We start from the raw sequence: 22,891 nt of genomic DNA, 5'->3' as shown, positions 1-22,891 counted from the left end.
TAGGCCTAGGCATTATCCACTGAGACACACCGGCTAGGGCAGGATATGACATTTCTTAGCCCTCCAGCAGTGGACCTTCGTTTTTTTCTCCAGGAGTGTGGTGGAAAAACCCTCAATCACCTTTTTGGATTCTTATACCCAAGTTACTAAGAATATTACCAGTGGCATACAGGAAGCTTAGCCAATGTGCAGTCAGAAAAGGTGTTTCCTCTGTAGTTCACACCAATCGCTGATTGCCTCCGATTGCCGGCTCCGCCTCTGCCAAGACCCAAAGCCTCGGGGCCTGGGCAAGGCCCCCCTAGCTCCCTCTGATCGCCAGCTCCACCCCTGCCCAGGCCCCAAGCCCCTGGGCAGGGGCCCCGCAGCTCCCTCTGATCACTGGCTCCGTCCCTGCCTAGGAGCCCCCGGCTCAGGCCCTTCCCAGGTTGCTCAGGACCCACGTGGGGCCTACCTCGGAGTGACCTGGGTGCTGAGAAAGTTCCCAGGACCCAGGCTGCTGGGTGCCTACGTATGCAAATTAACTTCCATCTTTGTTGGGTTAATTTGCATACTCGCTGTCTGTGGGCGTAGCTGAGGTACAGTCAGTTTACATGTTTGTCTATTATTAGGTATGATTGGTTTCTCTAAACTTCCTTCCCGTAATCAGTAACATGCTCCCCAAGGACTAATCACATTTCAATTGTATTAAGGAAGGTAAATGCTTACAAGAGAATAGTAAAAACTAAACATAGTTAAAAACATTGGTAACTTAAGGTATGTGTAAGAGGAAATCTGGAAAAACAGGCTATTTTATACCCACTTGAGACTTTGGGTATAAAAGCTCAGTCATTACCCTAATCATTCCATATGGACTGCTATGGTTTGGAGTCAAATATTCTGGACTGTCTTTAAGTAGGGTAAATGTTATAATCTGTCACCCTCCTTCATCTTTAATGGAGATTGCTATGTATACCTCCCCTGCTATCTACATCCAGTTAACTGGGTTAGGTTGCCTTTGGCTGGATATATCAGTTATAATATCACTTCTCAGGCTAGTAAACAAAGCATGCATATTTTCCTTGATATTTTTCACATATGGATACTAATCACTGGAGAAAAACAGATTTGGATCATTGGGCAGCCTCCAGAACACTGCTAAAGGACTCATTAACCATCATTTAGAAATTTGGAGCTGCAATTAAGAGCTCATTGTATAGTAACTTCCAATTTAGTTTTGTATATACAATCCCTTTGCTACTCTCAACTGTTGCATGAGCTTCTTGTATTAGCTCCTGGCAGATGAATACCTTACTTTGTCAGGTGTCCTCTATACCCACGCCCACCCACATACCAAGTGAGTTATATGACACAATGCATATTTTAGGCCTTATCCTCCCAAACATGCTCTCCAAATACTGGTTATTTAATTAAATATTTTGATAGCTTTCAGAGAGGAAGGCAGAGGGAGAGATAGAAACATCAATGATGAGAGAATCGTTGACTGCCTCCTGTACACCCCACACTAGGGATCAAGCCCACAACCAGGGCATGTGCCCTGACCAGGAATCAAACTGTGACCTCATCCATAGGTTGATACTCAACCACTGAGCCATGCTGACTGGGCCTGAATATGGTTTAATAATTTTTATATAGCTACTTTCATATGGAATACTTTCAGCCAAATATGAAAATAATATATAAATATGGGATGTCTATAGTGTGGGGTAAAGAGGCCAGAGATGCTGCAAAAACAAACAACTTTTTTTTAGTAAATCAAATATTAAGACAAGATAATCCCAGAGATAAATATCAGAAACTCTCTCTTGACTCCTTTGTTTTGCTTAGCATAGAACATGGGTAGTCAAGAAAATTAAGAAAACAGAGAAGGAATTGTTGAGTGAGGAACTGAATTCATTTAAATAGGTTTCCACTTCATTTGAAATGTTCCAACATAGTGTATGTAACCTACCTGGCTATAGTTTGGGGAGTCATGAGGTGGTGAGATCTGGAAGAACCCAATGGACTAGCTACACACATGAAAAACTACGGTAGTTATGTTATTGAGCTGTTGCTTTGTGGAGAGGGTTTCTCAACATACTGTAAAATGATGTATGGGTTGTACTACACAAGGAGCTCTTCTCCATCTTCTTGTGTGGCCACATACTGTTGTATGTTTTTGCAATAAACAAATTTCTCTGTTCATTATATCTCCAACTACCCCTTGGCTTAAAACAAATGTAATACCATTGCAGTTTATTCAGTGCTACTCAGGCTAGAAAGAAATATGAAAAACACAAGACACCTGATTTGAAGAGAAACCAGTGTTATGATTTCTGAGAGATTGTGAACAAAGGGAAACATGTTGAACTTTGATAAATGTAATATATCCTTGCAGTTATAAATGCTGGGTATCCTATATAATAAAGAGGCAATATGCAAATTGACCTTCACACCCTTGCACAAGATGGCTGCCCCCTATGTGGTCAAAGATGGCCGCCACAAATTGGCTGGCAGGGGAGGGTAGTTGGGGGTGACCAGGCTGGCAGGGGAGGGCAGTTGAGGGTGACCAGGCCTGCAGGGGAGGGCAGTTAGGGGCGACCGGGCTGGCAGGGAGGGCAGTTGGGGGCGACTGGGCCGGCAGGGGAGGGCAGTTGGGGGTTACTGGGCCAGCAGGCGAGGGCAGTTGGGGGTGATCAGGCCAGCAGAGGAGGGCAGTTGGGGGCATTCAGGCTGGCAGGGGAGTGGTTAGGGAGTGATCAGGCTGGCAGGCAGAAGCGGTAGGGGCAATTAGGCAGGCAGGCGAGCAGTTGGGAGCCAGCAGTCCTGGATTATGAGAGGGATGCAGGCTGGGCTGGGCTGAGGGATGCCCCTTTCATCCCCAGTGCACGAATTTCGTGCACTGGGCCTCTAGTCTATATATATATAAAAGGCTAATAGGCAAATTGTCCCCTCACGAGTTGGATTGCTTGCTATGATGTGTGCTGACCACCAGGGGGCGGTGCGGAATGAAGGAAGGCCCCAGCCAGCGGCCGTCAGCCATCAGCCAGGGAAGGCAGGCCCTGGCCGGCAGCTGCAAGGCCCTGATCGGCCCCGATTGCTGGCCAGGTCTAGGGACTTTACCCATGCACCGGGCCTCTAATATAGTTCTAATAACATTGGCTGAGCTAGTGTACAGCTTTTTTCATGCCACCTATCTAAGGAACTAGAACAAGGAATTCATTGTATAGTATAACAAAGTTCTTGGCACTTAAATACTTCAAATGAATGAATTATTTTCAGTGAGGGAACATATCTTAATAACTCATCTTCATAGAATATAGAGGTCAGAGTGATGTTAAAAATATTAAAGTCTTTAGAATACAAGCATATAATTGAAGAGCTTGTTAACAGGGATCTTTCCTGTGAACTCGCTGGTGGATGTGGAGGTTGGAGCTCTGGCTGAAGCCCTTCCCACACTTGCTGCACTCATAAGGCTTTTCTCCAGTATGTACTCTCTGGTGGATGAGGAGTTTGGAGCTCTGGCTAAACCCCTTCCCACACTTGCCACAGTGATAGGGCTTTTCCCCAGTGTGAACTCTGAGATGGATGCGGAGATCTGAGCTCTGGCTGAAGCCCTTCCCACACTCATAGCACTGGTAAGGCTTCTCCCCTGTGTGTATGCACCGGTGAATGTGAAGGTTCGAACTTTGACTAAAGCCCTTGCCACACTCTCCACATTTGTAGGGCCTCTCTCCTGTGTGGACTCGCTGGTGGATGTGCAGGTTAGAGCGCTGACTGAAGCTCATTCCACACTCCCCACACTCATAGGGCTTCTCACCAGTGTGCACTCGCTGGTGGATATGCAATTTGGAGCTCTGACTAAAGCCCTTCCCACACTTGTCACATTTATAAGGTTTCTCGCCTGTATGGACTGCATGATGAATAAGCAGACTTGAACTCCTTGTGAAGCCCTTCCCACACTTGTCACACTTATAAGGTTTCTCATCAGTGTGGATGGCTTGATGGATGAGGAGACTTGAGCTCCTCGCGAAACCCTTCCCACAATGCTCACATTTGTAGGGCTTTTCTTTTGTGTGGTCTTTCTGATGTAGTAGTAGTTCTGAGCTCTCACTGAAGTCCTTACCACACCTACTGCATTGGTATTGTTTCTCTGCATTGTGTATTTTCTCACATGGATGACTATCTGAGCTGGTATTATGTATTTTGCCAGAGTCATAATGATTGCAGGGATGCTTCTCTGGAGGAGCTCTCTGATGACTCACCACCCGTGATTTCCAACTATAAATGTTATTACAGTTACAGTCAAAGGGATCCAAGGATTCTTTCAGTTGGCTCTTCTGGCAAATAGTTTCACCACTGAACAATGGTGAGACCAGTTCTATTACATCAGACACAAGTTTAATATGAAGGGTCTCTGAACAATGGTCTATGGGAGGACTTTTCCCTCCTAATACTTTTCTCTCAGTACTTTCTTCTGTTACGAACAGACTTGTCTCCTGAGGGTCCTGGGGCTCATTCTCACAAAATGTCACTGAGGAGTCCTGTTTGGCCACTTGGCTTGGAACTTTCAAAGACAAATATTCTTTACTTTCCATGGCACTTAAATACTTTTTGACATCACCACTTTGAAGAGTCACGCCACTGCTCTTGTTTCTAGAAATGTGAGAAGATGCTTCTCCCCACTTTTGACAAAGGGAAAGATCTAGTTCAGGGTTCCTATACATTTCTCCTTGAAGATTCACAGTGTAATCCTTACTCCTAGTTATGGTACTGGCCATCTCTTCCAAAATTAGCCAGCAGAAAAGCTCTTCATGTAATAGATCCCCAGGTCCTTTCTCTCGAAGATTCTCCACAAAATTTTCATTCAAGTCTCCTAGGGAACAAAGAAAATTCAGTTATAAAAACAAACTGGATAGATTTCAAGATTTCAGAAGTGGAGTGCCTAAGTCCTGAAGCCTTAATAACTAGGAAATAGTTCAGTCTTGTCCTTATAGTCATGTACTTTGGATTGTCAGAGAAAATACTTTTGTACACAAAATATAAATCTTGTCTTTTTTATGCATAGCCAATAAAAGTATTCCTCCCCTGCCCTAGCTGGTTTGGCTCAGTGGATAGAGCGTCGGGCTGTGGACTGCAGGGTCCCAGGTTTGAGTCAGGTCAAGGGCACAAGCCCGGTTGTGGGCTCAATCCTCAGTTGGGGGCGTGTAGGAGGCAGCCTATCAATGATTCTCTCTCATCATTGATGTTTCTATCTATCTCTCCCTCTCCCTTCCTCTCTGAAATCAATAATAAAAAAAAAAGGGTATAAAAAAAGATATTCCTCCCCTAACTCTGCAGAAGGCTATGAATCCCACATCCTTGCCACAAATTACATTTTGGTTCACTTTACTTCATTTTAGTAAATTTGCATTGAATTGGTAATCCACTTTAATAGATGCTGGGGATACAAGAAAGTAAATAAGCTAGAGCCTACTGGGGAGAAAGACAAATATATCAATAATGATAGCACCATATCAATGCTAAAGTGCACCCTGGAGAGGAAAGCAGGAGCTAGAACAGGCGTCCTCAAACTACGGCCCGCGTGCCACATGCGGGTGGTTTTTGCCGTTTTGTTTTTTTACTTCAAAATAAGATATGTGCAGTGTGCATAGGAATTTGTTCATAGTTTTTTTAAAACTATAGTCCGGCCCTCCAACCGTCTGAGGGACAGTGAACTGGCCTCCTGTTTAAAAAGTCTGAGGACCCCTGAGCTAGAACAAAGGGGTTGGTGTGTACTACTAAGGATTTAGGGCTAAAACCTTTAAAGATTTATAGCTATTAAAGGATTTCAATTGGGAATGGAAGATTGACTTGCTCATCAGAAATGAGCAAGACTTTAGGTAGAGAGACAACTGCTATAACAAATTAGAAATGGTAAGGATGATAGTTATGGAGAGAGTGGGAGAGGGACATTCTAAATCATATGATGACTAACTAGAAGGGAAAGGAGGCACCAAGCATGATCCCCAAGTTCCTTGCTTGAGTGAATAGGTTTAGGGGTACTATGAAATAAGATAGGGAATGCAAAAGGAAAGGCTGGAGTGGAGAAGGACAGACGACAAGCTTTAAATCTAATGTTTAATTTGTGGTGCTGGTGGAATCTTCTCACTGTTCAGTAAGCAGTGAGATATATGGGTCTGGAACTTCTGAGGGAGAATTGTGCTAAAAATACAAATTTTTAGACTTACTAGTATATATGTTGGTTAAAACAGAGTGAAAATCCTAATATTACAATGAAATAACAAAAAAGAAATCTATAAAAGCCTTAAAAAAAAAAGGTAAGAGTTGTCACCACCAGAATAAAAATGTTGAGAAACTTCTCAGATGATAAAGAGCAGATGAATTAGGAATGATGGAGAAAATAGAAAACTAGAAACTAGAAAAAAAAATTGAACAGTTCAAGCCATGTACAAGAGATGATTTCTGAAGGAATAAGAGGTCTTCTCAAGAAGTCCTAGAAATTCAAATAATTTAATTTCCAAAGTCAGAATCAACGACTATAAAATAAGAGAGGTTTATCCTGTAAATTCAGGGGTTTTTTTTTGTTTGTTGGTTGTTTTTTTTTGTTTCTATGCCAGTCAGCGTCAAAGGCTCTGCTTCCTAGGCAGGAAATTCAGGTTTTTTAATTCCTGTTAGACATTTCTGATGGTTAGACTAGTTGTTGCTATTATCAGCACCATACTCCCAACCATCCTTTTCCCAACAAAAAATGAAATATTGGATAGCTACCAGAAGTAGCCCCATACAAAGTCTTAAGAACAAAGTAAATGATCTATTAAAGAAAGACTCCTAATAGTAATAGTTGGGCTGAAAAGAGAAGTGGAGGTAATGCTAAAGGGAAAGGAGGCACCAAGCATGATCCCCAAGTATCTTGCTTGAGTGAATAGGTTAGGGATACTATGAAATAATGTACAATGGCAGGGCTGATTAAGGTACAAAAAGAAGCAATTGACTCCAGGACAAAGCCTCAAGGTAACCCCTGAAGTGGGATTTCTGACAAGGGAGATATCTCAGAGCTGGAGATCAGAGCATGGCATGCCTCAGATAACTTACTTGCCTGAAAAGGCACCCTCAAAAAAGGAGTCTATACCACTCACCATCTGGATTCTTATATCCATTCCAAGCCCAGTTAGAAGAGTTGTTCCTTGTTAGTAGAGCCTGCATGCACCAAAGAGGGTTGGGCATCAGCTGAGGATGTAGACTTCAGTATCGTACTATGCACAAAAAAGACTTTGTGGGGAAAAATGGGACAATAAAAAATGTAAGCAGACAAAAAAAGTAGAAACTAATTTTCATAAAGACTGGCACATTCAAGAAATAGTGAACAGAAGATCACACCTGCCAGAATGGCTACCATCAATAAATCAACAAAAAACAAATGCTGGCGCAGATGTGGAGAAAAGGAAACCCTAGTGCACTGCTGGTGGGAATGCAGACTGGTGCAGCCACTGTGGAGAACAGTATGGAGTTTCCTCAAAAAAGTAAATATGGAACTGCCATTTGGCCCAGTGATCCCACTTCTAGGATATATCCTAAGAAACCCAAAACACCAATCAGAAAGAATGTGTGCACCCCTATGTTCATAGCAGCATTATTTACAACAGCCAAGATCTGGAAACAGCCTAGGTGCCCATCAGCAGATGAGTGGATAGAAAAGCTGTGGTACATCTACACAATGGAATACTATGGGGCTATAAAAAAAGGAAATCTTACCCTTTGTGACAGCATGGGTGGACCTAGAGAACATTATGCTAAGTGATATAAGCCAGTCAGGGAAAGACAAGTACCATATGATTTCACTTATATGTGGAATCGAATGAACAAAATAAATTAACAAAAAATAGAAACAGAACTAGATACAGAGAATAGACTCACAGCTGTCAGAAGGGAGGGGTTGAGGGGTAGGGTGAAAAAAGTGAAGGCGGTAAGCAAACTCCTCCTACCCCAAACTCAGAGACAGAAAACTGTATGGTGATTACCAGAAAGAAAAGGAGATTGGGGAACATTGAATAGGGTAAAGGGGAAATAAATGGTGATTGAAGGAGACTTGACTTGGAGTGGTGAACACATAATACAATATATGGATGATCTATTATAGAATTGTAAACCTGAAACCTATATAATTTTATTAACCAATGTAGTCCCAATAAATTCAATAAAAATTAAAAAGTCTTGATCAGTATATATTTTAATGGCCACATGTTTTTCTCTTACCAGTATATGACCCTCTATAATTTGTATAACCAACCCCCTCTGATATATTTGGTGAGTAATTATTTCACTGTATTAAATAATTCTATAATGACTGTTCACAATTTTCTGTTGATGTTACTGATTAATTCCTTAGGGTAGATACCTAAAAATGTATTATTTCATTAGAAATATTGCAGGCTCTTTGCTTCAAGCAGTCAAAAGCTTTTTGAGAAAACCTGTATCAGCTATACTCCTATCTATCTCTAGATAGATGTCTTATATTCAGAAGGGGAGATGGATGAATCTCTGATGTGTAAGAAAAGAAGCAAAGGGAAATGGATATTGCAGGGCAGTGGGGTTTTTAATGGAGAAAGTGGAAAAAAAATGGGAGAAGACAGAGTACAGATAAGAAGGTCAGCGTGAATGAGAAAGACCACAACTTTCTGAAAAGCTAGAAGGGAGAGTGAGTGAATAGATACAGGTAATTCAGTTTGTGGAAAGCATCCTTGAAGCCTCAGCTTTCTCCACAGACCAGAGAACTTCAAAGAGAACTCCTTAAACATTTAAAAAGGGACTCCTCTTAGTTTCCTCAAAAAATTAAAAATGGAACTGCCATTTGACCCAGTGATTCCACTTCCAGGAATATATTCTAAGAAACCCAAAACACCAATCAGAAAGAATGTATGCACCCCTAAGTTCATAGCATCACAATTTACAATAGCCAAGATCTGGAAACAGCCCATGTGCCCATCAGTAGATGAGTGGATAAAAAGCTGTGGTACATTTATACCATGGAATACTATGCAGCAGTAAAAAAGAAGGATCGCTTACCCTTTGAGACAGCATGGAGGGACCTGGAGAGTATTACACTATGTGAAATAAACCCATCAGAGAAAGGTAAGTATCACATGATCTCACTCATATTAACTGATGAACAAAACAGACCCAGAGACATAGAAGCATAGAACAGACTGTGGAATCTCAGAGGGAAGGCGGGGGAGGGTGTGTGGGTGGGAAGAGACCAGCCAAAGAACATGTATGCATATATGCATAACCCATGGACACAGACAATATAGTGAAGGGCTGGGGGTGAGGTTGGGGGCGGGCTAGAAGGGGTCAATGGGGGAAAAAAGAGGACATGTAATACTTTCAACAATAAAGATTTAATTAAAAAATAAAATATAAGAAGGGACTCCTCTTTCATGGATTAGCTTGGATTTGTATCTTGCCACGATGCCTTGCTGATTCCTTTGGAGTTCGTTCTTCATTATGTAATTAACTTCAACTCTGTGCAACTGAAAGATCATATCTGGGAAATACACGGGTTGGGTAACTGTGCAGAAAGCAAATTAGTACCAAATTCTGGCTTATCAGGGATGGATCAGGTATGATTTCTCAGATGACCCAGTAAAGCTACAATTCTTCAATTCTTACCAAGTAAAGTTCTTTAGCTAGAATAATCAGAAACACTTTTGTGTCAAAAAGAAATTAGGAAACTCTGATTCCTGAACTACAACTCCTGGGGCCCCATCACTATTTAAAATTGAAGAAACAAAGACTCCAGTGGGCAGGTGTCTAGGCTCATGTTCTTACCCACTGAGACCAAGTGGCTGCAGGGCTGCGGCACCTCGGCTCTGTGCAGCTTCCTATGAGCAGGGTCCAAGGACCCCACTCCTCAGTGAAGTCCACAGAGAAACCCTCGAATGTTACTGGCTCCTAAAACAGTAAGCGCTCCTCCTTTACTGCCAACCATCTGCACAAATGCCCTGGAAGGAAGGTGAGGTTGGGAGCACTTGAAAAGGTGAGAAGGGTATAGGAGTATGCAGTTCAGGGATCTGAGGGACCCAAATCAAGTTTTGTTGGAAACTTTCCTTTCTCATCTACTTCGCTACTTCCTTCAAAACCCTTCCTCTCCTGCCCACAACTCACTCAGGCTCAAGCCGTCCAGCTACTTAATCTTTCATGTCACTGTCATCACATGGTCATTGCTGAGTTGTTCTTTCCACCCATTCCTACTATTGTCCTGACAACTTCAACACACACGAGAACAACTTACCCAACATCATAACCTGACATTTTTAACCTCCACAGTCCCAATGATCTCAGTCTCATTTCACACTCAATTACCATAATCAGGGCCATTTCACTACTTGGACCACTCTGCTTTTGAAATATTAATATCTTGATAGCTACACTTTTATTTTTTAAAATATATTTCGTTATTGATTTCAGAGAGGAAGGGAGAGGGAGCGAGAGATAGAAACATCAACGATGAGAGAGAATCATTGATCGGCTGCCTCCTGCAGGCCCCTCACTGGGGATCGTGCTTGCAACCCGGGCATGTGCTCCTGGCCGGAATCGAACCCAGGACCCTTCAGTTCACAGGCCGATGCTCCATCCACTGAGCCAAATCAGCTAGGGTGATAGTTACAATTTTAAAACATCTTCCAATTCTTTCTGTTCTTTCTTTTCTATCACACCTGCTTTATCAAGATCATCAATCATCCTTTAACCTTTTGTCTTTTCCTCTCATCCACAGTATACTTAAGATCTCAAATTTTTCCATTGTCATATCAATCCTATGTCCTTTCTTCTAAACCAAAAGTACTTGAACATTATTGGAAAAAATAAAATAGCACATATACATACAACTATAACATACTCTCTTTAGGTATTTGCAAAAACTTATCTCTATCTCCTTCCTCCTTAACTCCAGGCTCCAACTTTCCACCTAACATCTACACTTGGGTATCTAAAAGGCCCTTAAAACGTAATAAGCCTCAACAGACCTCTTCCTCTCAATAACCTCCATCCGTATCTGCTCTTCTCGGCTGCCACTCCTTGCTTGCCGGCCAGCGGCCAGGCCTCAGCTCCCGGTGGATGAGTCCAGGTCATGCAGGCCCTAGGTGGTGTGTCCCCACCAGCAGGCTGGGCCTCATGGCACACCTTGAGTTCGAGTACCGGATGAAGAAGTGCTTCGTGACCATCAGCTGCAACTGGTCACGGGGCTTGGTGGACGTGAGCTGGGGCCACTCGAGCTTCATCTTGCGGTGCCTGGAGATCTTCAAGGTGCGAGGGGGCGGCAATGGCTGGGTGGCGAGCTGCTTTGGCAAGAATGGTGTGTTTGTGGAAGGGAGGGTGGGGGAGCGCAGGGTGCTGTGCTGCAGCTTCGGCACGAGTGAGTGGGGGCCTGAGCCCCTGGGACCTGGACCCCAACCCGTGATCCAGGACTCCGGGCCTTCATCCTACCCACAAAGAGGACCCAGCAAGGACCCGACCCTGTTCATTTGGCGCACAACCAGCACCTGGACCACAGCCCTGGGCGCGTTCCTCTGACCCACCCGACCCCCACACCTCACCTGGCTGGATCACAAACTATGACTCCAATCTCCTTGCCTGGGCCCCATTCACAACCAGGACACAGACTGCAGCCCCCCATCCTCCCCTCCCCAAGGCTGGAGGCTCAGGCACCTGTGCATGTGGGTGCAGGTTTTATTGGTTCCTCTGTGTGTTCTGGGAGTTTGCATGTATTTTTCATAACCAGCTTGTAGATAGTCCTGAACAGAAATGTTAAACTCTGGTTGGTGGAACTGCCTAAAACTAAAATCCGCATTTTTTCAACCGAGAAAAAAAATCTGCTCTTTCCTAGTTGTGCCCATTTTAGTAAATAGTCACATGACCCACCCAATTACTCAAGCCCACATCCTAGAAGTCATTTTGATTCTTTTCTCTCTTCCTCACATTTTGTCAATCACCAAGTCCTATCAACTCCACCTCTAAGACATACCTGAATCTACCCACTTCTATCTTGCACTATTAGCATTGGGAGTCACAGCTCTCCTTAACACCTCCTAATATGTATCTCTTGCTCCCCCACACTATGAATTTCCCACATGGCAGCCAGGGTGATGTTTTTAAAAATTTTTTTTAAATTTTTTTATTTCGGAGACAAAGGGAGAGGGGGAGAGATATAGAAACATCAATGATGAGAGAGAATTACCGATCAGCTGCCTCCTGTACACCCTCTACCAAGGTACATGCCCTTGACTGGAATCGAACCTGGGACCCTTCAGTCTGCATACCAACACTCTATCCATGAGCCAAACTAGCTAGGGCCAGGGTGATCTTTTAAAACACACACCATGTCAGGCATGAAATCCTCCAAAAACTTTTCAATGGACATCGAGTAAATGTACAGAGTGGGGTCTTGTCCATTCTCCAGCTGAGTCACCCCTCCCTCCTGTGTCACTAGGCTGATCCGAGACCACATCAAACATCCCAACTTAGGGAATTTGCACTATTGTCCTCTCTGCTCAGAATGTTTTTCCCCACATCTTCCACATGCCTGGTTCCTTATTCAGGTCTCAGCTGAACTGCCATCTCCTCTGAGAAGCATTTCCTTGACCATAATCCACAGTAGCACAAAACAACAAACAAAAAACACCTGTTCTAGGTAGTTTTGCCATAGCATCTTTGCCACAAGCATTTTTACTGCAAACATTATCCCTGCTAACTCACTGGCTGTAAGGCAATTCTGCTATAAAAGCAAAACAGCCCTAACCGGTTTGGCTCAGTGGATAGAGCGTGGGCCTGTGGACTGAAGGGTCCTAGGTTCGAATCTGGTCAAGGGCATGTACCTTGGTTGCTGGCGTGATCCCCAGTAGGGAGTGTGCAGGAGGCAGTTATTGATGTTTCTCTCTCATCAATGTTTCTAACTCTCTATCCCTCTCCCTTCCTCTGTAAAAAATCAATAAAAATGTATTAAAAAAACACACACAAACCAAAACAAAACTGGTTCACTATTCAATTTTTTTTGGTTTATTTGATTTCATTTCTCTGTTGATAAATCAATCAACTTCTGTAGAAAAGATAAAAGAACTGGTTAACTGTTTTTTGTTTGTTTTCACTTCTCCACAAAAAATCAACAACTTTCAGCAGACTTAATGTATTTAAGCAAGTTGTCAGTTTGGTTTCATTTCTTAATTGACAAAATTCTCAATTACTCCCATTTTTGCATTATATGTGAATCTGAGCTAGTCCTCAAAATGGTCTGGACAGCGACAAGTAGATGTGGCGATGCTCTTAAAGCAGTGAGCATTTCTTCCCGATGACAATGATTGGCCCCAAGAGTTTATTTCTTATTTTTTTGAAATTGATTTTTAGAGAGAGAGAGAAGAAGGGGGAGGGAGAGAAACATCGATTTGTTGTTCCACTTATTTATGTGTTCACTGATTGATTTCTATATGTGCCCTGAGCAGGGATCAAACCTACAACCTTGGTGTACCAGGACAACGCTCTAACCGACTGGGCTATCCGGCCAGGGCCATGATTTCTTTTTTAAACACATTACAAGGGCCTTGTTGAGGGCACAGAGTTAAATCCACATTTCTCACAGAATAAAAACAATGCTAAGGTTCAATTCACAAAACAAAATCAGTTATTTGAGCAGTATTCCCATGAACCGACACACATTTTAAGATGTATTTGAATATTTTGCATTTCAAATCTTTTTTTTTTAAATTTCTTTATTGATTAAGGTGTCACATATTTGTCCTCATCCCCCCATTCCCATCCCACACCCCTCCCCACGGATGCCCCAACCCCCTATTGAACTTAACCATTGGTTAGGCTCATATGCATGCACACAAGTCCTTTGGTTGAACTCTCCCCCCTCCCCCCACCTTCCCCTATCCTCCCTCTGAGGCCCGATAGTCCGATCGATGCCTCCTTGTTTCTGGGTCTGTTCTTGTTCATCAGTCTATGTTGTTCATCATTTCCCCTAGATGTGCGAGGTCATGTGTCACTAGAGATATGCTTATATGAACTGAATGTGAGACGAGCAATAATAGTTATGCTGACAGGCAAATGAATCAGTCTGTAGTGAGTTTCTTTCTGGACCAACAGTTCTTTTGAGACCCAATATCAATGTCCACCAGTTCCTTATGTGTACATGTCGGCACTGACCCCTCAGCTCTGGATGGTGGACAAATGGTGGTAATGCAGGTTCGATTCCCTCTGGTTGGGTCTCGGCCGGACCCAGGGGCACGGCTTCATCCGGACCCAGGGGCACGTGGCCTCACCCGGACCCAGGGGCGCGTGGCCTCTCCCGGACCCGGGATCTAGCTTCACCGGGACCCAGGGGCGCGCGGCCTCTCCCAGACCCAGGGGCGCGTGGACTCACCCGGACCTAGGTGTGTGCGGCCTCTCAAATCTTTTGTTTTATGCCCTTTTTAGTGCCCCTCTTTTATTTTTTGTAATTTTTATTTTAATGGCAAAATTGCCATTACTAATTGTTAATTACTTAGGCATGAAAATGCTTGTGGCAAAGATGTCTATATAAAAAATACCAGCTATGCCCCCAAACTATCACTTCTCCCTGTATTAATTTCTTTGCATTACTTATGCCTTATCTCATTTTCTTACTCATCTGTTTTCTAATTTACTGTCTGTCTCTCCCCATTAACATGTAAGTTCCCTAAGAACAGAGAGGCTGTCTGATTTGTTCATAGCTGTGTCCTTAAGGCCTCACACGGGGCCAGCACCTAAGAGGAGTTAACTTTACAGTGAATCTGGCTCCTCAGGATTTCTTCAATGGACCAACATTTTCAAACTGCCTCTGGTAAGTTTCTCAAGTGTCACAGACTGATAGTTTGTAAAATACAATAAAAAAAGATATAAAATACCAACACCAATTTTTTAAATTATTAGATTTAACAGATATAAAGGTTTCAAACACTCAACCTCTGTTCTTATGTTAGGGTAGGCATCTAGTCAGTTACTGACAAGAGAAGGGAGCTAAACTGGCTGAGTCTGATTGACTAGGAAGCTACAGGTTCCAGACACTCCAGGGGATAGCTGCATCGCCCCCCCAAGGGGATTAGCATCCCTTCCCCCGCTGAGTAGGGAGGAAGGACTGGCCCTCCAATCTCCCCAGCAAACAGTCAGGGGCTCCCCCAGATTACCAGGGGCAGGGAGAAACAGTAAAGGAGAAATTCCTCTGCTGAGGCAGGTGCAGAAGCTAAGATGGCCCAGGGGGCGGTCTTCCTCTTTGATGCATGTGCAGGAGGAGCCAACATGGCAAACATAAAGGGGAGGTGTCTAGTCTGGGAAAAGGATCCGACAGAAAAGGGGCGTGGAACCCCAGAAGATCCAGGAAAGGGATTGGTTAGGGGAGGGCCCAGCACAGCCCGTGAAGAATTAGGAGGACGATTGTTTAGTTTGAAAGAAAGCTTATTCTCTCCCAAACCCAAGGGAAGCTTAACAAAGGCCAGCGGTTCATTGTTTGTGCATCGGAGTGCTCTCTCCCCTTTTAGCAGCTGCGGTGAGCCGGAACTCAGCACTGGGTCGTGGCCGGCACCACTGAGCATTGGCGGCAGATGTGCAGATGGGGAAATGAGACACAGGCAGGTGCAGCCGGGAACAAAGACTGTCCTGGGCCACTTGGAGCCCAGGGTGATGGCACTGCAGTACTGGGTCGAGCACTCCTGGTGGGCACTTGTGCTCACCAGGCCCAGGGCTCCTTTTGCAGGGAGATGGACCTGAGCCACCTGGTTGTGAATAAGACAGTAGACACCTGGGGGCAGTCCTTTGTTTCACTCCAATATATCTGACACTGTGCTCAAGTCCTCCCATGCATGGGTCCCCAAAATGCATTTCTGTGACTCCGTGAAAGAATCCTGTTTCCACCGGCAACACTTCTATATCTTTGTATACCGGTAACAAACTGTGGGCTGCCATCGGTCTACAGGCCACATGCTGAAAAGCAGAGGATAGAATAGACACAAAACAACTGAGAGCCAAGTGAAGCCCAAAGGAGCAACTCAACTCTGAGCGAGGAAAATGCCCAGTAACCTTCAGAAGAGGTCACATCTTAGGACTGAGGCCGAAAGGGCACCACCTACTCCTTCCTCAGGAAATTGAGGACAACCAGCCCTCCCCTCCTACCCCCCAGGAGTGACTTCACTACTAGTCACCAGTGGAGAAGGTGATAGTGAGGCAAATGGCAGTTTGTCCTCAAGGTCACAGGTCTCCACTGTGTCTGAGGAAGAGGGATAAGGTTGGGCTAGAGAACCCTGCAAGTCCCTGAACAAAAGGCGGGACAAAGAAGAAATGGAAGTGGAGGTGTTGCCCAAGAGGGACATAAATGTACCCTTTCTTACAAGAGGGCCAGGTGAATATCAAGCAGGTGGATTGGCCACTTTTTCTACCAGACTTCTTGACCTCCAGGGAAAAAGGTTTCTTTCTGTCCAACGCTAACTTCTTCCTATGCATTTCAGATCAAATCCTCTCTTCCCTTCTGAGATTCAAGTCCATCAGTTATCTTTTTCCCTTTTATATTTTATTCATTTTCCACTCCATTGTCTGGGTTGTCTAAGACACCCTCCCTAGCTTAACAATATTCAGGTAACTTCAGATCTTGTCAATGCTGTCTCCAAAATCTCCATCCACGGGTCCGGGTGAGGCCGTGTGCCCCTGGATCCAGGTGAGGCTGGGTCCCGGGTCTGGGTGAGGCCGTGCGCCCCTGGATCCGGGTGAGGCCATGTGACCCTGGGTCTGGGAGAGGCCACGCGCCCCTGGGTCCAGGTGAGGCCACGCGCCCCAGGGTCCGGGGGAAGCTAGATCCCGGGTCCGGGTGAGGCCGTGTGCCCCTGGATCCGGGTGAGGCTGGGTCCCGAGCCTGGGTGAGGCCACGCACCCCTGGGTCTGGGTAAGGCCACGCGCCCCTGGGTCCGGGTGAAGCTGGATCCCGGGTCCGGGTGAGGCCGTGTGCCCCTGGATCCAGGTGAGGCTGGGTCCCGGGTCCGGGTGAGGCCGTGTGCCCCTGGATCCGGGTGAGGCCACGCGCCCCTGGGTCTGGGAGAGGCCACGCGCCCCTGGGTCCAGGTGAGGCCATGTGCCCCTGGATCCGGGTGAGGCTGGGTCCCGGGCCCGGGTGAGGCCACACGCCCCTGGGTCTGGGAGAGGCCACGTGCCCCTGGGTCCGGGTGAGGCCATGTGCCCCTGGGTCCGGGTGAAGCTGGATCCCGGGTCCAGGTGAGGCCATGTGCCCCTGGATCCGGGTGAGGCTGGGTCCCGGGTCCGGGGGAAGCCGCGCGCACCTGGGTCCAGGTGAGGCCACACACCCCTGGGTCTGGGTGAGGCCACGTGCCCCTGGGTCCGGGTGAAGCCGTGCCCCTGGGTCCGGCCGAGACCCAACCAGAGGGAATCGAACCTGCATTACCACCATTTGTCCACCATCCAGAGCTGAGGGGTCAGTGCCGACATGTACACATAAGGAACTGGTGGACATTGATATTGGGTCTCAAAAGAACTGTTGGTCCAGAAAGAAACTCACTACAGACTGATTCATTTGCCTGTCAGCATAACTATTATTGCTCGTCTCACATTCAGTTCTTATAAGTATATCTCTAGTGACACATGATCTCGCTCATCTAGGGGAAATGATGAACAACATAGACTGATGAACAAGAACAGAACCAGAAACAAGGAGGCATCGATCAGACTATTGGGCCTCAGAGGGAGGATAGGGGAGGGTGGGGGGAGGGGGGAGAGTTCAACCAAAGGACTTGTGTGCATGCATATGAGCCTAACCAATGGTTAAGTTCAATAGGGGGTTGGGGCATCCGTGGGGAGGAGTGTGGGATGGGAATGGGGGGATGAGGACAAATATGTGACACCTTAATCAATAAAGAAATTTAAAACAAAACAAAACAAAACAAAATCTCCATCCAGTGTTACCTATTCTTTACTCCCACTGTCACTGTCCTAGGTAAGGCTTTCATTTCTTACCCAGACCACAAGAATTCCTTACCAAGTCTTCAAATACAAGTTCTGCCATTTTTCAATTCATAGATTAGATAGTCAGATTTAGTAATTTTTAAAAATCCCACAAAGTGGTGGAGAGAATTTTTTTGCTGAGAATGAAAAGGATATGTTGATGGACTATAAACTTTGTAGTAGATTGAAAATTGGAAGATGAGGAATGGTATGACAGTGGACCAAATGAAAGGAATCAGAGAAAGAAAACAGTGGTCCTGCTAAAGAAGACAAAGTTGGGACTAAAAGACCCTGAATAATGAATAGTCTCCCCGATATCAGTGGAGTGTATGGGTCATCCAAGGTGGAACTCGGGCTTACTCTGGGAAAGTGGACTCAGTATCCTGAGGGCCAACCAAGGTGGAAGGTCCCAGGACTAGTAGTTTCCTGTCCCTCCCACCACCCCACCTCCCACCACAAATGCCTAACTCCCCCAAACTACATACATCATATGGCTTTTTACTTTCTTTCCAGAGCCCTTCCTTGCTGGTTCCAACAGTTTACTTTGGAGGGGGCAGGAAACAGTAATGCAGGTGGCCAGGAGCTGTAGTCACACTGGATTACCTGTAGTCATCTAAACGTCATACTATTGTCTAGAACAGCCCTCTACACATTGCTTCTGCTCTGACTTCTATTTCTCTCATCCATTTAGGAACTACTTTCAGTTTCAGGACAATCAACAACGTCCTTTCTGAAGCATGAGGATGAGTTAGATGTGTCCTCCTCCAACATCTCATAGCATCTTTCATATACATCTACTATAGCTATTAAGTTTGTCTCCCAAATTGGCTAAAAGATTTTAAAGGATAGGAGCCATGCTCAACTAATCTTTAAATTCTCAACAACTAGCACAATGAACTCAGAATCTAAATGGTATTTATAAATTTACATTCAATTTAAGAGACTAATAAAATGCTACAATTAAACCGAGAGCTCATCAAATTCAACACTCTCATTTTCAGATGAGAAAACTAAGGTTCATAATGGTGAAGTGACTTACCCAAGTCACAGAGGAAGGGATGGTTAAATTGCAACTGCTGCTTTCAGCACTCAGGACAATGCCTGGTAAATAAAAACATTCAGCAAGTATTGGTGGGATGAAGTCCCTTCTTTAAATTCAGTTATTAATATACTAGAAGCCCGGTGCACGAAATTCGTGCACGGCGGGGGGTTGTCCCTCAGCCCAGCCTGTACCCTCTCCAATCTGGGACTCCTGGAGGTATGTCTTGACTGCCCGTTTAGGCCCGATCCCAGTGGGATCGGGCCTAAACGGGCAGTTGGACATCCCTCTCACAATCCAGGACTGCTGGCTCCCAACTGCTTGCCTGCCTGCCTTCCTGATTGCCCCTAACTGCTTCTGCCCGCCAGCCTGATCACCCCCTAACCACTCCGCTGCCAGCCTGGTTGATGCTTAACTGCTCCCCTGCCAGCCTGTTTGCCCCCAACTTCCCTCCTCTGCCAGCCTGGTCACCCCTAACTGCCCTCTCCTGCAGGGTTGATCACCTCCAACTGCCCTCTCCTGCTGGCCATCTTGTGGTGGCCATCTTGTGTCCACATGGTGGCAGGATCTTTGACCACATGGGGGCAGCTATATTGTGTGTTGCAGTGATGATCAATCTGTATATTACTCTTTTATTAGATAGGATAGAGGCCTGGTGCACAGGTGGGGGCCAGCTGGTTTGCCCTGAAGGGTGTCACAGATAAGGGTGTGGGTTCCCTTGGGGTGTGGGGCGGCCTGAGCGAGGGGCCTGTGGTGGTTTGCAGGCCGGCCACGCCCCCTGGCAACCCAAGCAGAGGCCCTGGTATCTGGAATTTATTTTCCTTCTACAATTGAAACTTTGTAGCCTGGGGCAGCAGCCATTTCTGGGGCGGCAGCCATTTCTGTGGCAGTTAATTCACCTTCTACAATTGAAACTTTGTAGCCTTAAGCGGGTGAGCCCGGCCAGGGTGTGCGGAAAGCTTTGCTTCCCCTGTTGCCGCCGGCAACCCTGGCCTGCTCTCTCAAGCTCCATTCTGCCGCCATTTGTTTGAATTTCTTTACCTTCTATAATTGAAACTTTGTAGCTTGAGTGGAGGCTTAGGCCTGCAACGGCTATGGAAAGCTTGGCTTACTCTGTTACCTGGGAAACCTTGCTCTCTGTGGCTGTAGCCATCTTGGATTGGGGTTAATTTGCATACTTGCCCTGATTGGCTGGTGGGCGTGGCTTATGTAGCGGAGTGATGGTTAATTTGCATATTACCATTTTATTAGAGAGGATACCAGAACCTCAAAATTTATTACACTAGCAATCCACAATTTCATCAGCAGTGAAAAAATAATCTTCACTTGGAAACAGGGAAAAGAGAAGGAAGGAAAATACAGAGAGCACTGAAGTCCTCAATCACTTTGCAAGGCATAGCGATGGCATGCTCTCAGTACCTTGAGGCCGTTCACTGTCCTTTAAACAAACCAATTAAAATTTTTTTTTTATTAATTTCAGAGAGGAAGGGAGATTCAGGGAGATAGAAACAACAATGATGAGAAATAATAATTGACCAGCTGCCTCCTGCAGGCCCCACATTGGGGATCGAGCCTGCAACCCAGGCATGTGACCTGACCGGGAATCAAACCCCGACCTCCTGATTCATAGGCTGATGCTCAACCACTGAGCCACACCAGCTGGGCCAAACCAATTTTTACAGGAGTTCACGGTCACTTCCTATGTATGTGAGGACTGGATTCGCTAAACAAAAAGATGGTCTTGGTTAAGAACCAATTATTTTTTCCTTAAAATTCAGCCTGATATTTTGTTCAAATAATTTCTGGTGTCATGACCTGTTCAGTTATAGCGAAGGAACAGACATGGGGCTTACTTCCTGCTATGCTGCTCCCTGCGACAATGGTGCTTCCTGCTGGCTCCCTCAGCATTAGAGTTCTTCTCAGCTGAGTGATGGCACCAAGGCAGAGAGGGGCTGGCTGACGCCTTCCACTGAAAGCATTCTGTGATTCTAAGTGCCAATCTTGAGGTAACTTTCTAGAAATGGTTTTATGGAGACAAATGAAAAATCCATTTTTTAAAAAGTGCTAATTGATAATTTAGCAATTTATTGTACCACGTGAACATGTAGATATGTTGGTAAGGAGAACAAAGCAATCAGAGCCTAAAAGATGGACCTTTTACCTATCTTAGAGATGCTCACATCAAGCAAGGAGAGAAATAACTGACAATAAATGCAACAAATTAATGGATATACAAAGATCGAGGAGATAAAAAAAGCGAAATTCTCTTTTTAGTAGGTCTGGGAGTGGTGGTACCTGGACACCTTAACTCTTAAAAAACACTACAAATAATTCTAATACACAGCCTGGTGGACGAGCATTTCTGGGAGAGAGTGGGTTTTCCTGCGACCACTTAGCAAAGAACTGACCATGTAATAGCTTTAAATGACTCAATATGAGTGAAATGTCTACAGGAAAAGGCAGGCTTTAACAGAGACGACCAAGCAAAGATGCTGTGTGGAGTCTTTCAATACAGGAGCAGAGCCCAGTGCTCTGGGGAGTGAGCAAAGTTCCAGAAGAGGGTAGCTCAGTGAAAACTGATGTGTGATTTACAGGCAGCAGAGACCTGTGCAGCAACTGATGGCTGGATGCCTTAGTATATCAATGTTGCTATACCCGTATTTATAAAATACCATATGTCTCACACTGGAGTCCGACAATAAAGGGAAAAATGACACACAGAAGAAAGACAGGACCTGACATCAGGAGCACTTAATGCTGATGTCCTTCCTGGGTCCCAAGAAAGAAAGGTTACTTACATTCTCAGGGAGACAGCATTTCCAGAGAAGAAACCCCAACGCACCTGGAACTTGGTCATTCCCTCCTCGCAGCACAGAGTCCTGGGAAGCTGGAGCTTGCAAAAAAGAAAAAGCCATGAAAATCAAGTCCCCCAGCTCCTGCTACTGTAGGAAACCCTCTCCTGAGGTGCCTGTCCTGTCTCCCCGCGCGGTCCCCCCTCACCTCTCTCCACTGGGCTTTGGGTCAAACAGACCAAGCCTCCCCCTTCCCCCAAGGTACATCCTGCTGCCCCTAGCAGCTCCAGGATGTGTCCATTTTCGACCCTCAAGTTCTAGCTGGAGCAGTAGGAGCTCTCGGGTTGGATGTATCGTCTCTCGTGATGAATTTTGGATGCCCGCGACGCCTTCCTCAACTTGACTCATTTTTGGGGCGCAGGGCTCTGATGCAACCCTTTAATGAGGACAGTGTTGTGGGGACAGAAACCTCGGTTCCTCACGGGAGCCCTTCTCGATTGCCTAATGCCCACTTAAAACCTCCTTGAAAGAAGGCCAGTTACCGGGCAGAAAAGGCAAACTACGAAGCCCCCAGCAGCGCAGGCGAGAGGAGGGCCCCTCGGAGCCGTAGCGGCGTCGCAGCGCCCGGTCGCTTGTGCGCCTCGGACCGCACCTCCCGGGTCGCGCGCCCTCCCACAACAGCCAGCCTCTCCGCGGGTCTCCCACTCCCCACCGCCTCTCTGCAGGAGGTGCCAGCTGCCAGCTGCCACCCGCCGCTCACCTCCCACGTGAATCCAGTGCCTGGAAGCGGCGTCTCCGCCCGCGGAGGGCTCTGAACTACAAGTCCCAGAAAGCCGCGGGCGGGCCACGGACACTTCCGGTGTACACTTCCGGTGCCGTCCCCTGCTCCCCCGGCTTCCCCCGCACTGCGTGGAGGTGCCTGGGTTCCTGCTTCCAGCGGACTGTTTTAAACTGTTCTTTAAGAGTTCATTTACGTTAATATTATTTTTAAATTACAAACGGGTAAGAATTATTTTAGGAATACCCATTAAAGTGTTTTTCACATTTTGTTAATGTGCTACTGGGGGAAAAG

The 22,891-nt window shown here is 45.7% G+C and overlaps 1 long non-coding RNA gene across 1 annotated transcript; it reads right to left on the bottom strand.

Annotated features, from left to right (window-relative positions):
- Positions 1 to 1,563: 1,563 nt before the first annotated feature.
- Positions 1,564 to 22,613, bottom strand: LOC307112694. The gene is made up of 3 exons (XR_013814743.1): positions 22,580 to 22,613; positions 21,826 to 21,914; positions 1,564 to 4,852 (listed from the first exon to the last, which is right to left on the bottom strand). It is a non-coding gene; the product is annotated as an uncharacterized lncRNA (long non-coding RNA).
- Between the last annotated feature and the right edge of the window lie 278 nt (positions 22,614 to 22,891).

This window comes from Cnephaeus nilssonii (assembly GCF_951640355.1).
Source record: "Cnephaeus nilssonii genome assembly, chromosome: 16".
NCBI classification, from domain to species: Eukaryota; Metazoa; Chordata; class Mammalia; order Chiroptera; family Vespertilionidae; genus Cnephaeus; species Cnephaeus nilssonii.
The sequence above is the reverse complement of the archived record's forward strand: the minus strand, read 5'-3'. Positions and strand labels throughout refer to the sequence as shown.